At 32.1% G+C, this 16,505-nt stretch overlaps 1 pseudogene; it reads right to left on the minus strand.

The window, feature by feature from the left end:
* Positions 1-12,247: 12,247 nt before the first annotated feature.
* Positions 12,248-14,357, minus strand: LOC114175683 (glycosyltransferase family 92 protein RCOM_0530710 pseudogene; annotated as a pseudogene).
* Between the last annotated feature and the right edge of the window lie 2,148 nt (positions 14,358-16,505).

Below are 16,505 nucleotides of genomic sequence, written 5' to 3' on the forward strand. Positions count from 1 at the left end.
ATATTGAAGACAATATAGTTTATATTTAAAAATTCTTATTGTAATAGATTTAAACTTTTTCTAGTTAGGTGTAAAATTGTTAGAACAACAGCCAACTCGCAACTCCTCTGAGACAAACTCATTTTTCGCAAAATTTAGTATGGTAATCGATTACCAACTCAAAAAATTATATTTTTCAAAACTCACTTAAGATAATCGATTAACACTACAAAAATTTGTGTTTGAAAATCACTGCAATAATCGATTATCTTAAGTGTTAATCGATTATCCTTGGTAGTTTCAGTTAAACTCTTCATTTCTAACTCAGTCTGTGAAAATCTCTTTAAATAGAACTCAGTTTCCAAACTTCAAACTACCTTTTTAAGATTCAGAGTTCTTGTGTTGTGACTGTAAAGTGTTGCTCTATGAGATTCTTAAAAATAGCTTTGAAAAGCCTAGTGTGAGTGAGTGATAACTTTTTCTAAGTAAAGTTCTTAGAAGATTGAGTGCTGTGTTGTTGTTAGGAAAGCTGGTCATCCTCTGTGTGATTCAGGGGGAGCTTTTGTTCATCTCTTGTGGTTGTTCAAGAGAGGTGTTTTATAATCCTTACTCTTTTATAATTTATTGTAATCTGATTATTATAGTGATTGAGTTAATCTCTTTGTTTAAGAGATTAACAACTGGACGTAGGGTCTTTTGATCTGAACCAGTATAAATATCAATGTGCATCTTCCTCCCTTAACCTCTTTATTTATCTGCACTTGGATTTAAAGTAACTGTTATTTTAAGTTAATCAATTAAATTTTGAGAAAAAGTTTTAAAACCTGTCAAGACTTATAAAAATCCAATTCAGCCCCCTCTTGGTTTTTGACCCTTGTTTAGTCATTTCGCTGCGCGATACCAACAATAGATTATTTCACTGTCCAATCGAGCAGCATTCTGAAGCATAACAGAAAACAACACAAACATGAAAATCCTATCATACCAAAACATTAAATTCAAAGTATGTAAAAATGATAAAAGGCCACCTTTGGAACTCTATGTGATTTCATCCAAGATCTTCTCCACCTCAAGCAACAACTTTTGCAATTTTGGAATATTGTCCTCGAGTTTTGGTATCAAATTAGTTCATTCCTTGCTTTATTTCATAAAGGCTTCAATTTTGGATGAATTGAAGCTTTCTCTTGCCATTTTAACAGAGACAACTTGTTCAACAACTAAGTTGTATATAGTATCCTGCGATGCCTACAATCATTATGAGAAATTTAGGGTAAAAACTGTAATATTTGAAGGAAGTAAAATTATAGTAAATTCATTGGTATCAGTCCTGCACCCACTGCCTTAAACAAACAACAATTTAAAATGAAACATAACAACATCAGGAAAAATCACAACCATAATCCAACAACATAAAAGCAAGAAATCATAAACATAACTAAAGGCATAAAATAGATAAACGTAGAGATGTCAACCTTAAGCCACACACATGGCAACTAAAAAATAGTTTTCCAATAAAAGTCTGATTTATTTGGTAAGAACTTACCAGTGGACCACTTGCTACATAACGTAAACCAATAGATTCCCCATATTCTTTCCAGAAGGCAAACTTCTCAGAGGTAACGTCCAACTTCTGCAGCTATAAATATTACTTGAGATGGTTTCGAGAGGGTATCCATCATCATTTGGTCATCCAGGGAAACAACTATTTCCCACATTCGTTTCACAAGTTTGAGAAAAGGAGTGTCCTTGTCTGAGAATTACAGAAAAAGAAAAATCACTGAAAACTTATGTTATTCTGAATGGAAGTTGATTGTATCATTGTATGTAACTTATAGAAAGGTAAGAGGTGTTTTCTACATCGTGGAGTTTGGCAACCACAAGCAGAAGTTCGAGCCAAGACATGCAAACTTGTCAAGTTGTCATCACCTCTGGCATAGGCTAGCGTGTCCTTCTCCTTTACCATTTTCAGGGCTAAATCTACAAGATATTCCAACTTCCGTGGATTGTAAATTCTAATGACACCATTAAAATTAACATAACAGTATTCATGCAAGATTATATGAAGAAAAAATGCTTATCGTAGAGGCCACAATTTATAGAAAGAAAGAAAAGTGTGGTCCAATTGAGCTCTTCAAATATGTGTTTGGTTTTAGGGAAGAGATGCCATGCCATTTCAGTTCTTCCTTGTAAAACAGCCAAGTGAAAAGGAGTGAAATATCCTCCACCCCTGATTGTTGGCAAGGATTCATTTTTTTCTCTCCATCCTGTAGAAACACAGAAGTAGGACAGTTATTAGTCCCAAGATAGTGTGTGATGGATGGTACACTTGGTGCAGATTGATGCAATGAAAATCAAAATTTCATCTATAAATATACTTGGCATTCATATTAATGGTAGATCCAAACCCAATTAAACACAAATAATAAATACTCTCACCATCAAGAAAAGTATACTACAATGTGAATCTGCATTGTAGTGTAAATTATAGGTGAAACTCTAACTCTGATTATTAGATTAAAAAACATTCCAACCTGATTATTACATTTAAAAACAGTCCTGAAGGTCTATGCACTCTATGACATTCAAGAAAAATAAATCTCACCTTTGTATTGCTTTGGAATTGACAATCTTAATAGGAAATACCAAAACCTAAAATTTTTGCATTCAGTCCTACACCATAAAAAATCCTCATCAGAAGACTAAAACCCCCATAAAAGCATAAGGTTAAGAAGACACTCGTAAAGGCATAAAATATCATAATAAACATATTAGTGGTTTAATAAAAAAGTTAAAACTGAAATATAAAAGACACATGCATACATCACAGTTATGAGTTAGAATAAATACTTACTTGATTAGGAGACTTCTCACATATATTGTTCAGAGCTTCAAATACTGGTTGGGTTTGTGATAATAATAAAATTACTTGAAAGCTTTAACCTTTCTTCAACCTTTCTACAGAAGGAAGTAAAACCATGACATGAGTAACTCATAAAACATAATACATATTCAAATTTAGAAAGCAGCCAATAACATCTGTCACAGAAACAAACGAAAGCCAAATCATAAATCTTACTTGATCAAAGGAAAGAAATAAGTAACTTTGAAGAATTAATAAAACCTCTTAATAATGATTTTTCATTCTTCTACCTTGAGAACTTCGTCTTGGGTCTTTAAAAGTCTTCGATCTACTCTTCAATAGAAGAAACGTTAAAGTACAAAGGGAAAGAAGAATAAGAAAAATTAGAAAACTCTAGAATACACAAATGGTGCTAACAAAAAAAAAATACATACCTTTTTACACGAAAACTTGGAGTCAGCACCTCAAGATCGCAATCCTCACAAACAGAAACGACAACACGATTCCGAACCAGCGCCATCACCAGAAACCGCACTTGTCCCTATCGTCATCCTCGTTATTCCAACACAATCAACCAAAGTGAAAGCAACATACATCAACCAATTTTGTAACAACTAAATCAATTTTTTCTTGGAACCGAAAAATGGAAGAGGAGCAGAAAGGGTGTTTAGAAGGGAGAGAAGACGAAAGAAATTTGAAATTCATAAGCCATCCTCGTAAGTCACAAAACCTAAAAGATGAGCGGGAAGGGAGGCGGAAAGGTTAAAAAAGTTAAAAGAGGAGAATAACAATAAAACCAAAAAATTGAACAGATGTCAAAAAATTAGATATGGGTATAAGGATAACTTCCAGAAAGGTTTGTTTTCTTATAGTTTAGATATTGTTTTCATATTTATTTAATTTTATTAGTCTTTATACACGTCCAATATTGTACGTGGCACGGAAGTTTTTCGAATAAAGGATACATTATAGAAAGTATATAAATAATATATTACATCTTTTACACCCGTTTATAAAATGACTTTTGTTATTAAGATCAATCTTTAAAAATATTATCAAAAGTATGTATCCACTGCTTTTTTGTACGACAATAAAATATTATTATTATAATTATAAAAATAAATATAAATAATATTTACAATTTTATTGTATATAATTATTTTAGTTTAGAAAAATTGTTAAATTTAAAATTTATTCAAAGAAATGATTAAATTCGAGTGTTGTGGTTCAATCTAAATTTGTGTTATATGTATAAAATGGAAGATGAAGTAAAGTTGCATCAAAATTACAATATGAATAAGTTAGACCAGTAATTTTAAAAGCATCATGCAACAACTTAAGGATTAGCATAATATCATGAAGTGATTATAAAAGGAAAAGATATTATATGATGCAAAAGAATTTAAATTAAAAATATGCAATCGTATATGATTTATTTAAAATGATATGATGTTAATAAGAGACACAAAATTTATGAAGAAAAAAACGTCTAAACAATCTACATAATTTTCTAATAATTCAATTTCATCATGAAGCCAACAATTTAAGGTTAGAATCTAAATTGCATGCAAAATATTTATCAATAGGAATATAGTTTATACCTATTGAAGTTTATGTAGCTTTGAAGTGTTAAAAGGATCCAAGAAATTATGAAAAGATAGCATGTTACACTTATGTAAAAGTTTGGCATTGGAGACAGAATGTTTTATGGTTGAGAAAGGTTGACATCATATTCTATGTTTTTTTTATACTTTAAATCTATTAAAAACATAAAATTTAAGTGATCACATATTTTCTTCACTGAATTCAACTCATAATATTTCATATCTAATTATTTTTAATCAGATTAAGTATCTAATATAGTAACAAAGATAAAAAAAAAAGTGATGAGATAAAAAATGTTCCATGCCTCCAAAGGTTAGGGGCTTTCACTAGATCTAAGATTAAAAATGAATTGAGATTCCATTTTAGTTTCATCTTACTTCCATTGATACGAAACTTTGCAAGTTTGGTTAATGTTAGAGAAAACAACTTTTGTATTAACCAAAATGTTTTAGAGTGTTTAAATCCAACAATTCTATATTTTGCAATAAAATTTAAGTGAGAAATAATACGCTACATCTATAATTCCATCAATTCCTAAAATTTTAGCAAAAAAATAAATATGAACACTTATAAACACAGTCTCTTCTGCAACCAAAAATACCAAAATACCAATGTATGTTTTACATGTGCAGCATCATAATTAATTAATTTCCAAAATATCACTACTGCCTTTAAAACTCTTTTTTTTTTTTTTGGAATTACAACTTCCAGAGGTGTCATACTCATTCTCATCTCTCCCTAAAAGTGGTTGTTAACTATGTTTTGTTAACATGATGCAGTTATTACTAACATAAAACGTGATAAAATTAAAAATTATGATTTTATTTACAGAAACAAAAGATAAAGTACCTTAAATTTCTGGAATGAAAAACCTAATTAAACCTAAAAATGCATAGCAGATAATTTATATGTAATATGAAAGTTGGATATGAGTGGGATGGGAGTAGAGAATATGAGTTCCATTGAGATAAAAGAATGAGGTGATATGTTGTGGTAGTCAGTGAAGATGAAGCTGATATAATGAGAAGAAGAGAAAAGACACAAATTAAAACTCAAACTTCCTATTAGTTTCAAAATTATTTTAGATACAATTTAAATTTAAAAGTTTAGAAGCATAACGTCAGTTTTATCAAAAAGCGAGTAAATAATTGTCATTATAAAATATTTTTCACGTAGTGTCTAGTATATTTACCAAGTGACGTTGTTTCGTGTCTATATGATTATTTTGATTTTTGTTTTAGTATTTTAAAAAAATAATGAAACAATTTTTGTATATAAAAATAATTAGAATTCCAAAGTTTTATTTTATAATTGCGCAAGATCGTGGTGTTATGCTTGAGATTGTAAAATCAATTAATTAAGTCGAGTTGATGACAAAATCAATTAGTAATGACTCAATTGAAAAACATATAAATTTTTTTTATAGTAACAATTTAATTAAAAATATCTAAATTTAAGAGAGACTTAAAACTTAATTAAGTCACTTTCTTTATTTTTCTTATGAAAACACATGAGTAATGATAGATGATGACCATCATGTCACCTCAATTGATGTTAAAATCAAATGACATAAACTTGGTTAAAAGAATATAAGAATTTTAAACACTTAATAATTTTTTTTAACATAATTGAATTACTTGATTATTTAATTAATTTTTATTTTAATGATTAAATATAAATGGCCAATCAAATAAGTTCACTCATAAACACTAGATAACAAGTGGAGGAGTGGGTACGAATTTTACTTTTTATCTTATCCTTGAAATAAAATTTCATCCTAGTATCTATCTCCATCTTCATACTCAAAAGACACTAAATTTTGTCTAATTCTCATCTCATTGTAATTGGTATAACTTTACCCACATTCTTATTATTTAAAGTATTAAATAAATACTTTTTTACAAAAAAAAAAATCAATATAAAGGAAATACAATATTATCAAGAAATATTATCAAGAATGCAAATCCAGAATATACACATTTTTTCTAAAATATCAAATATTAAAAAAAATATAATTACATAAATATCAAATAACTATTGAATAAAGATTAAATAATTATTTAAAAGAATACATGATTAAATGTGTGATTTATAAATAAGTTTCAAAATTAAGGATCAAACCAAACTTGATATACGTTTTTCAACTTACCTAATAAAATAAATATTTTGGTAATTTAAATTGGAAATATGTATAAAGATGAGGATAAGTGTTAGGAGGAAAACCAATATTGTAATACCCCATTTAAATAAATACTTTAATTTAAATGAAATGCCACACAAATAGAAATTTAGAGACAAGTCCTGGAGTATAAACGTTACTCCCTTCAATATCCAGAAATGCTAGAAGAAACCAAGGCACACCACCATGCCAGATACAAACAAACTCCAAGGACTTAACAATAGTTAACAGAGTACTAAAGAGCAGAGTAGTACATGGGCCATAGCCCTAAAGAAAAGCCCAAGTAAAACATGAAGTCTAGTCCAGGTAGACTATGCAGCAGAGTCATCCCTTCCCTGTTGACCTCGAGTACCTCTCGCATCTGCTCACATTAATAAATTGATGATCATCGCAAAAGTAAAAGAACCACATACAAAGCAATCAAACAAGCAAAAGGGTAAGCTAGAGCCGAAAAATAGTGTTATCATGCAATCATATACTTTTTCACAATCAATTATACGTACATCACTCCAGCATGTTAAGACCATCCAAACAATACACTAAGACTCGACATGACTCATCTAGATACGTATAATTTAGTCGGATTCAGCGGATGCTTGCACCTATGGTGGATTCCTCTGCTCACCCCCGAGTTGTTCACCCCCGAGCTAAGTGTTACAATGTCTCAACCCCCCACACAAAAGGTTAGCCCTTAATAAGTTTCAGGCCTCTTGTTACTCTCACCACAAGGGTCAGTCTGCTCTATGTGAGACTAACTGACCTCTCAGAGCGTCAGGATGCAACCTTACCTTGAATCCTTACTAAATTATATAGATGAGACACCACCATGAACTCCCACTAACAAGGGTCATGGAATTACGTCCCGACCACTGAAGCACCATCATGAGGTCTCACCTAGAGGTCCATGGAATTACGTACTAACCACAAACCAATCATATTCAAACAACCAGTAATATATATCATGCATAGAAACCTCATGCCAACCTCTGTAACCAATCCTCATTCATATCACATGTGGAATCCATACCAACTCATCATTCCCAATCCATGAATCATTCCATATATGCCTCATACTCAAATCATGTTAAACTCATAAGGCACAACCCATAATACATCTTGTTCACACAGAATCACTCAATGCATACTTTAAAATGTATAATCACTCTCAACATATGACCAACATTAAAAAACAAAGGAACCACATAACCAACGCACTCCTCGCCAAGCCTCTCGCTCAGGCAGAAGGGCCTCACTCAGGCAAGAGAATCCTCTCGCTCAGACGAGCTCACTTCGCCTTGGCGAGGGCTCGAAAAGGGAAACAATGGCATTCTACGCATTCTCGCTTAGGCGAGACCCCCTCGCCTGAGCGAGACACTCCCTCGCTCGAAACAAGGTTTGGTCTCCTGAGCGACAACTCACGTAAAAGGACCTGGGCGAGCCTCTACTTATCTCGCCTAGGCGAGACAAGCTCGCTTGGGCGAGATTATCAGTTCTCACTACTGTTCGCACCTGCGTCAACCGCACGTACATACCAAACATCACAACCAAGCATTCTATGCGTTCACAGTAGCATCCAATCTCAAGAACCGTAACAAACATAAAACAACCCACAACCATATTAAACAAAGAGGTTTTAGCTTCCCTTACCTAGAAATAGCTAGAACAGGACCTCGACTCTAAGTAGTGGGGTACAACAGCTCAAGGAACAACTTAAGGAGCTGGAAAATTAAGGAACAATAGGTACTTGAGTTACTAAGAGTAACAGTAGCAGGAAAATATGCAAGTACAAAATGAGGGTAACTTACGTGAAAAAATGAACCTAATTCGAACTTGCTTGGCCAAGGTGGTACTCAAACCCTAGCAGAGAGGGACGACTGTAGCTCTAAGGAAGAGGGGTTGATTCTGAAAGTGAGTAAAATAAGTGTGTTAGGACAGACTTAGGGTCTGGTCTCCCTTTGGGCCAGCCCTAGACCCAATTGATTGGGACAACCCCTTTTAAAATAAGGGGAGAAAAAAAATATTGGGCCTGAGACAAATATAAATGAAGGACAAAAAAAATATACATATTCCCATTTTTGTTCTTATATCAATTTGAAAAATCAAATATTATTTATATTCATTTTAATATACAGTAAGTATGAAATTTTTTATAATAATGAAACAGATATTAAAAATTAGTGGGACAAGTTTATTTACCTCTCACACTTATTATCTAGACAATATTTTCATCAATTGATTTGAATCTTCTAACTAGATATATGTTAAATAATAAAATGAATTTGCAAAAACTTACTTAAAAGGTTAAAAACTAAATTTCGGATAAAATAAAACACACATCTAATAAAATCTAAACTAATTGTTATATCACTCATTTTAGAAGAGATAGATCCTTATTAATAACATTATTACACTCCTATATTAAAGGATCGTATCAGAATTTAGACTCATCGGAAGACTACCGCATACTGCAAGATCACCAGGTACGCAATCACTCTCCAACTAGTTCATCCTTTTCTCATGGTTTCATTCTTTATATCATTTTATTTCACATTCTAAAATTTATCCTTTTTTTTTACCGCTTTTAAATCAAGTCAATTCTTCCAATTGTAGTGTACTTTGAGAACTTCAGTCTCAGCACTTCCAAAAATATTTTGGGTAAAATAATTCTTGTTCTTGATTCTTTCTTGCAAGGATAGTTCTTTACTGCTGTATAACATGCGGTTATGTTATTGAGATAATGTGTGTTTCTTTATGTTGGATCGAACACCTACTATTAGGTCAAAAGTTATAGATATTAGTTAGAACACAACTCTTTTCACTTAAGAGCATAACTGTCAAAGTATCACTATTTGATTGTGACTCGATCCACTTGACCTCTGCCATGGGATAATTGTGCAACCCACAACAATCATTCCACATAGTATTATTCTCTAATTGTCTTTAACAATCATGGTTTTTCTCCGATCTTGCGGTTAATTGAATATTTTTGTGTTTCTTGTGTTGATCTTATTTCTCTACTAATAGGGTGATTTCTTCATTGATGATCCATTTTTTCCAACAAGTGATATCAGAACTTATGGTTAGTTTGGGTGACCTGCTCAAACCAGTACATGGTCCTTGTATCAAAAGTCTTCTTGACAAGAATTACAGATAATTAAAAAGAACGACGATACAAACAAGGGTCTCATGATTTGTGAAATGTTAAAGCTTGAGGGATAAGTGCCACATTGAGTATAAATGAGGAAATTGAGCATCATGTAAGGATAAAAACCAACAATCTTATTGTCTTAAGATTTTAGGTTGAGAGTAATGTCAATGTCTTACATAATTGGGTTAAGGTCTTTTGGTTAGGTCTCGTTAATGTTGAATTGCATCCCAATGTAAAAAAAAAAGTAAAATTGAAATGCATTTTTGCTTAGAAATCGAAGTTTTTCACTTGTAAAATTGATTTGAGAGGTCTTAGAGAAAGAGAGTAATCGAGCTATTTAGAGGACATAAAGACCTACTTCTCGGATTTAATCTCTTCTTGCCCAAAAATTATGAAATCTTCTTAGAGGATACTCAACCACCACAGGTTCTTAAATTTAACACGTGTTTATCACTTATTACATCTGCAATCACATCATTTGATTGCTGGTTGATGATATTCACACAAGAGTTTAGTACAACTTAATTTTTGTTCAATATATAATTTAGCTTCTCTACTTGGAGGTGAATTCTTAATTGTGTTTCTTCAAGTTAAACATATTAATTAGATTCTCATGAGTGTAAAAAGGTTGTTGATTTGGTTTTCTTTACCATTAATATTATACCATTCCTGTGCCATTATCAAATTACCTTTGAAATTTAATTTAAAAGTTTGAATCTTCAGGGATTGTTTGAAATTGCAGTACTTATAAAGATTATTATAATCTTGATTTACTCTTTATTATTATAAATGGAAATGTATGACTTAGAAAGTAAGACTTTCTCAATTTCTTCTCTTTAGACACTATTCTTACAATTAGTGAAAGAAAATGATTTTTAAGCATTATCCTTACATATTTATGAACCACCTTCCTTTATCTTTATATGTATATCCATTTGATTTTGTTCTTTGTTCATTCCTTTTTCCCGTTTTCAATTTCATGCGTTACGATGTAGCTGCATTATAGTTTGGTTTTTTGATTTGGTTTTCTTTATTGCAAAATTGATGCGGTGAGTATTAGGGAAAAAAATGAAGGAATGTGTCACACTTTCATGTGAGAATGACCAAAGCACAGAAAAATTTGTGACCACCTTGAGAAATGACCCTGATTCTGACTTATCAACATTTGATTTTGTGACACATTGTTACAGACCAATCTTCTCACCTCACTGGTATTGGACGTGTTAACTTCAGACCATATATTTTTCATTTTGGATTTTATAATGAAATCTTATATGTTTCCTTGGGACTCTCGAATTGTCAATGCTCACATCGGAAAACATCCATAAAAGCACATGAAAGACCTTGCGTAACCATGAACCAAACATCACACGTTTTTAGCTCAAAGAAACTGAGTTTCATCGTATTCTTCACGATTCTGATAATTGTGTGGTTGTTGCTGCGCTAATTTGCGGCTTAATTTTTTTTTTTTTTTCAGTAAGTAAAATGTAATTATATTCTAATCACTCTATAATTGATATTACAATTTACATTACATTACCTTCTAGCACATCCCTTTCAGGTGTAATGTACACTTTCATCTCAACGGTTTCAGAATCGGAGAGCGATAGAAGATACTTTAACTATTTTTAAAAAATTAAAAAATGTATTTGTAATATAAAATTAAATTTAAAAAAATGATAAAAGTAACTGATAATGTTAAAATATCATATATAAACGATAGGAAGTTGTAATGTTAAACAATTTGGTTAGGATGTTGTTGTCCTATATATTGCTTTGAAAGTTCAAATCTTGAGTAAAGGGACAGTTCTAATATTTCTCTAATGATAAGAGATGCTAATCTTCTTTTTAAATTGTTATAGATTTCCTCTTTAGCTTAAAAGTATTTTATTGTCATTCTTTTTTACATTACATACGTATTTTTTAAACTTTTAAAAGTATTACCATTGTAATGATGAAAAAGAAAACAAAGAAGGGTAATTTTACTCCAAAAACCTACCATTAACAGTATTTTTTATTTTCAATTTTTAATATACTTTTATATACTATATCTTTTAAATAAAGAGTTAAATTTGAATCCGAAATTAAAATTGGTCTATAATTAAAACTTTGAAACATTTTAATAGCCAAACTTAAAAAATCTCTTAACCCAACTTTTAACGTATTGAAACATTCGAAACTGAAAGCTTAGCACACATAATTAGATTAGAAAATCTATAATAATTTATTTTTAAATTTTCATAATTCTCATTGAGGTTTTGTTGTAATTCTCCACGGCTGCTGCAAACCTTGGTTAGTACTTAAAACAAACCAGAGTATTCGTACCTACCAACGGCTGCTGCAAACGTTGGTTAGTACTTAGTACCTTTTAAACTCTCACACGCAGACACGTCTTCCAAATAGACCTACATCATCTGACACTACTGAAAGACAAGACATGTTGGATATGCTTAAGCTTCAGTTGCTACATTATATATGTAGTGAGCATCTTTCATATCTATAAATTCATTTCGAAAATTCCAGTGATTAGAAGCTATCCCAACAACAAAACATGAAATTCCAAAAGTACAATACCTGACTGTCTATCGTATAATACAATTCCTCATCCTATACCACCAAACTACTCTTTTTATATTCTTTCTTTCTCTTCCTTTCAGAACATGGAGTTCACACAGTGCTTATCCACTAATCTAATGATCTTATATCTCACGTGTCATCATCACTCCAAAGAAATAAACCCCTGTAACAATAATTAAATAATAAGAAAATGGGTGCAGAGACTATCGAGCAGTGGTTTCCCAAGGCAACAACCCTGTTTGGGGATGAGAAAAATTAGACAGAAGGAAGTCCCTGAGACGGGTGTCCCAAACCTCACAAAATCTCAACCCCCAATCACCTGGTTCAATCGCTTGGGTTCCCAGTCCAGGGACCCTGTCCTTCGATCCAATGTTCACCTCCTCCTTCCAATCCACCACGTAGGTTGCAACCCTTCTCAAGAACTTAGCCTTAAAAGTCTCCCACACCTGGTACTTATAGTGATTTATCACCGCAACGGAAGGAGGAACGTTTACGGCTTCAAATCCTTCCCTCACCTCGAAATGATGCACCACGTTCAGAAGACTAACATCAACCAAATCAGGCCGCACAATTGACTTGTGCCGCTCCGGACTCCTAACCCGGCAGGTGTACCCTACGCCCACTCCCCGTTTAGGGTGCGTCGTTAATCCGGAAGGACCGAAATTATGACACCCTGTCCTAATCTCCGCAACGGAGTTCCAAGACGAGAAATTTGCCACCATTGATCTCAGACCATTCCGTCGCATTTCGTTTAAGTAGAAAAACTCATCCACGTCGAAGAACCCCACCCACTTGCATTCCTCTTTCGCCCTCACCACACAATGCGAAAACCCTGCTTCTTGGCTTTTAACCCAAGGCCATGTCACTCTGCTAATATTGTAACCTTTATCCTCAAGCTCTCTTACCACCTCATCGATCTCATCGTCGCTGTTGTTGTCGTATATGAACCACCGTTCCACACCCAGCCACGCGTGGTACATCACCCACTCGCGCAGCGCACGTGCCTGGTTCCACACCATCGTGCACGCGCACAGTTCCGACATCTTCTCCTTCACTCGGCCCTTTTTCTCACAGCCGCCGATTCTCGCCACGGAGGGTATCACACCCCCGCCCCGCACGTGGCTCACGCTCACGCTTATTCCTCGACCCTTCTCGGGGTTGTTCTGAATACTCTGCGGCAGCGCGCACCGCACGACTTCCTGGGCCACCGATACCGCTTTCGTGGTTAACAGAAACGCACCGTTTGGAAGCCCGAAGTGGCACCGGAATAAGGCCGCGTCGGAAACCTTGTGTGGACGGAGGTTTAGCCCTTTGGCGAACACCACCACGGTGCCGTTGTCTAGAAAGGCCTCGTACGCTAACTTCTCCCAGTTGTGAGGCGTGGCTCTCGCCGGGCGGTGACGGTCCATGCCGCGCCAGGTCAAATCGACGGCGGAGAAATTTGTAGGGGGGAGCGGACAGCGCGCTATGGAGCGGAATTCATCATAGCGGTCCGTGGAGAGAAGCGGGAGGAGAAGCGGATTGGGTGAGGCGTTGAGGAGGTAGACGCAGTGGAGTTGGTGAGAAGGGAGGATTTTGGGGTCGGAGAGCGTGAGAAGGAGGTGATCGGGGAAGAGTATACGGTGGTGGACGCGGAGGGGTGTTGGGAGGTTGAGAGTGGAGGAGGGAAGGGAGGGGTGAGAGTAAAAGGAGTGGTGTGAGGAGCAGAAGAAGAAGATGAAGAGGAAGAAGGAGAAGTAGAGGAAAAATGATCTTTGCGGCAGCTTGTGTTTCCTCTTACGAGGTTGTTCTGGTGATGAATCCATTAGGGTAGAAGATCGTTAAAGGTGTGAATGTTTTGGAGAAGAGAATGCAGAACAGAGAAAAAGAAAAGAAGGGATACATGAATGTATTCTCCTCCACTCTTCCCTCACCATAAAACAAATTGAATGTCTTCTCCACTACTACTCTCCTTCACAGAGGAGGTAGACTGATATTGATGGCTGCCAATTCATATTTTTGGTAAGAACTAAATCTCAATTTTCTTATGTCAATCTTTTCTGTTAAAATACCTTAACCTGTTATTATGACTTTTCTTTTCAACAAATATTACTATTTCTTTTTAAACAAAAAACTAACTGCGGCTTTCATTTGCAAAAACTAATCTCCAATATCCACGCCATCATTATTTTATTCCCAAAATATTCTTAATTATGGCTACTATTTTAGTCTGTCACCAGATATTGATTAAATTAATTTTGGTCAATTATAATTAATTGTTTCCTCAAATAAAGAAGGTAATTGAAAGAGTTATTTTTGAAAATATTTTATATTTATGTGGTTCTATAGATAGGTGTGCTGTGGTGTTGCTTTTTTTTTTTTTTTTTTTAAAATTAGAATCAAAGTTTTATTTTAGATACTTATTAGAATCTCCCAAATGCGAACTTTTCATTACGTACATTATCATGTGAAAACTCAATTTTACTTTGAAAAAAAATATAGAAAATACGTAACAAATATAGTTTAGTACTTTGTTGAAAAGAGACTTACGTTACATCGGTATACCAAACGCTAAGTCATGTTTTAATTTTTGGGCGTTACAAGCGCTTGAAATTGTTACTATAACTTCTTCAAAATTGTATTAAATGGTACTGTACATTCTCTAATTTTAAAATAAATATTCATTTTTATCATCTTTTGAATAAAAGAAACACACACACACACACACACATATATATATATATATATATATATATATATATATATATATATATATATTATTTATAATTTTTAAATAATATTCACATTTATTATATTTTTAGGAAACGATCTACATTCTTCTTATATGTATGTTGTTTCTGTTGCAATAAATGATACGTAGTTCTTTTAACAAAAAAAGGATATTATTTTCGTTATTTTATTTCAAAATATTTATTAGTTTAAAATTTGAATAACAAAGTATGAAAAATAAAATTAAAAAAATATAAATTAATGAATCATTTTTATAATAATTTTCTTTTATAAGTGAAATAAAACAGTTAATTATTACTTTATTAAAAATATAGAGAATATTAGCGTATTTATTAAAAACGCTATGAAAAGCAATGCTTTATTTAGAAGTAATAAAAAAACGTGAGTGTGATTTTATTAAAAATATAAAAGATGTAAATATCTATTTTATAATTAAAAAATATGTAAATGTGATTTAATATAATCTAATGAGAAAATTAATTTAATTGCAGTTACTATTTTCTTAATATAGATCACATATCATGTTCATATGGCATGTAATTGATTTTGTATCTAAAAAATCATATATATATATATATATATATATATATATAAATATATATATATATATATATATATATAACAAAATAAAAATATAAATGATATATTTTATTTTTGAAAAAAAAATGAAGAAAAAATAATTCAAAATTTGATATTCGGTTAATCACAAACTATGATCTACATTTAATTATCCAAACAATCAGGTTTGAATTTTCACTATCAAATACTTATATTCTTCGAACACAACTTCTTACTCAGTATATAACCCTCCCATATATTGACCACTCGAGAATACTACACAAGTAAACAATCTTAACAAAAATTATAAAAAATATCATGCGAAATAAGTAAGATAAATTTTTATATACGTTTTCTTTGATATATCCCTCTAAATTCCTTTATAAAGATCTATATAGTTTCTTTAAAAAACTTTGATGCACAGTAATAATACTCTAAAAATAATATAGAAAAATGACTTTTGATTCTGAAAGTATTTAATACTGACTGTAAGGCATCTTGTATTTTGAAGTTCCCAATTTACAAATTAAAACATAATTAATCAATTATTAGTTGACTTAAATAAATTATATAAATATTTATACTATACTTAAATAAAATTTGACTATTTTGAGATAATCAATTATACACTAATTCAACATTTTAAAATAACCGATTAATCTAAATGAATAATAAACATTTTTAAATAATCAGTTATTTACAAATATTAGTAAATTTTTAATTATCATAAAGACATAATTTAATCAATTAAATTGTCATTCAAACGACGCTTATATTTAACTCCAAATTCAATTTTCATTCTTTGCCTAGATTACTTTGATGCACAGGTTAAAAAATAATTAATATGCATTAAATTTATCATTTTTATA

This window comes from Vigna unguiculata, chromosome 3 (assembly GCF_037176805.1).
Source record: "Vigna unguiculata cultivar grain cowpea cultivar isolate G323 ecotype 2 chromosome 3, ASM3717680v1, whole genome shotgun sequence".
NCBI lineage: Eukaryota > Viridiplantae > Streptophyta > Magnoliopsida > Fabales > Fabaceae > Vigna > Vigna unguiculata.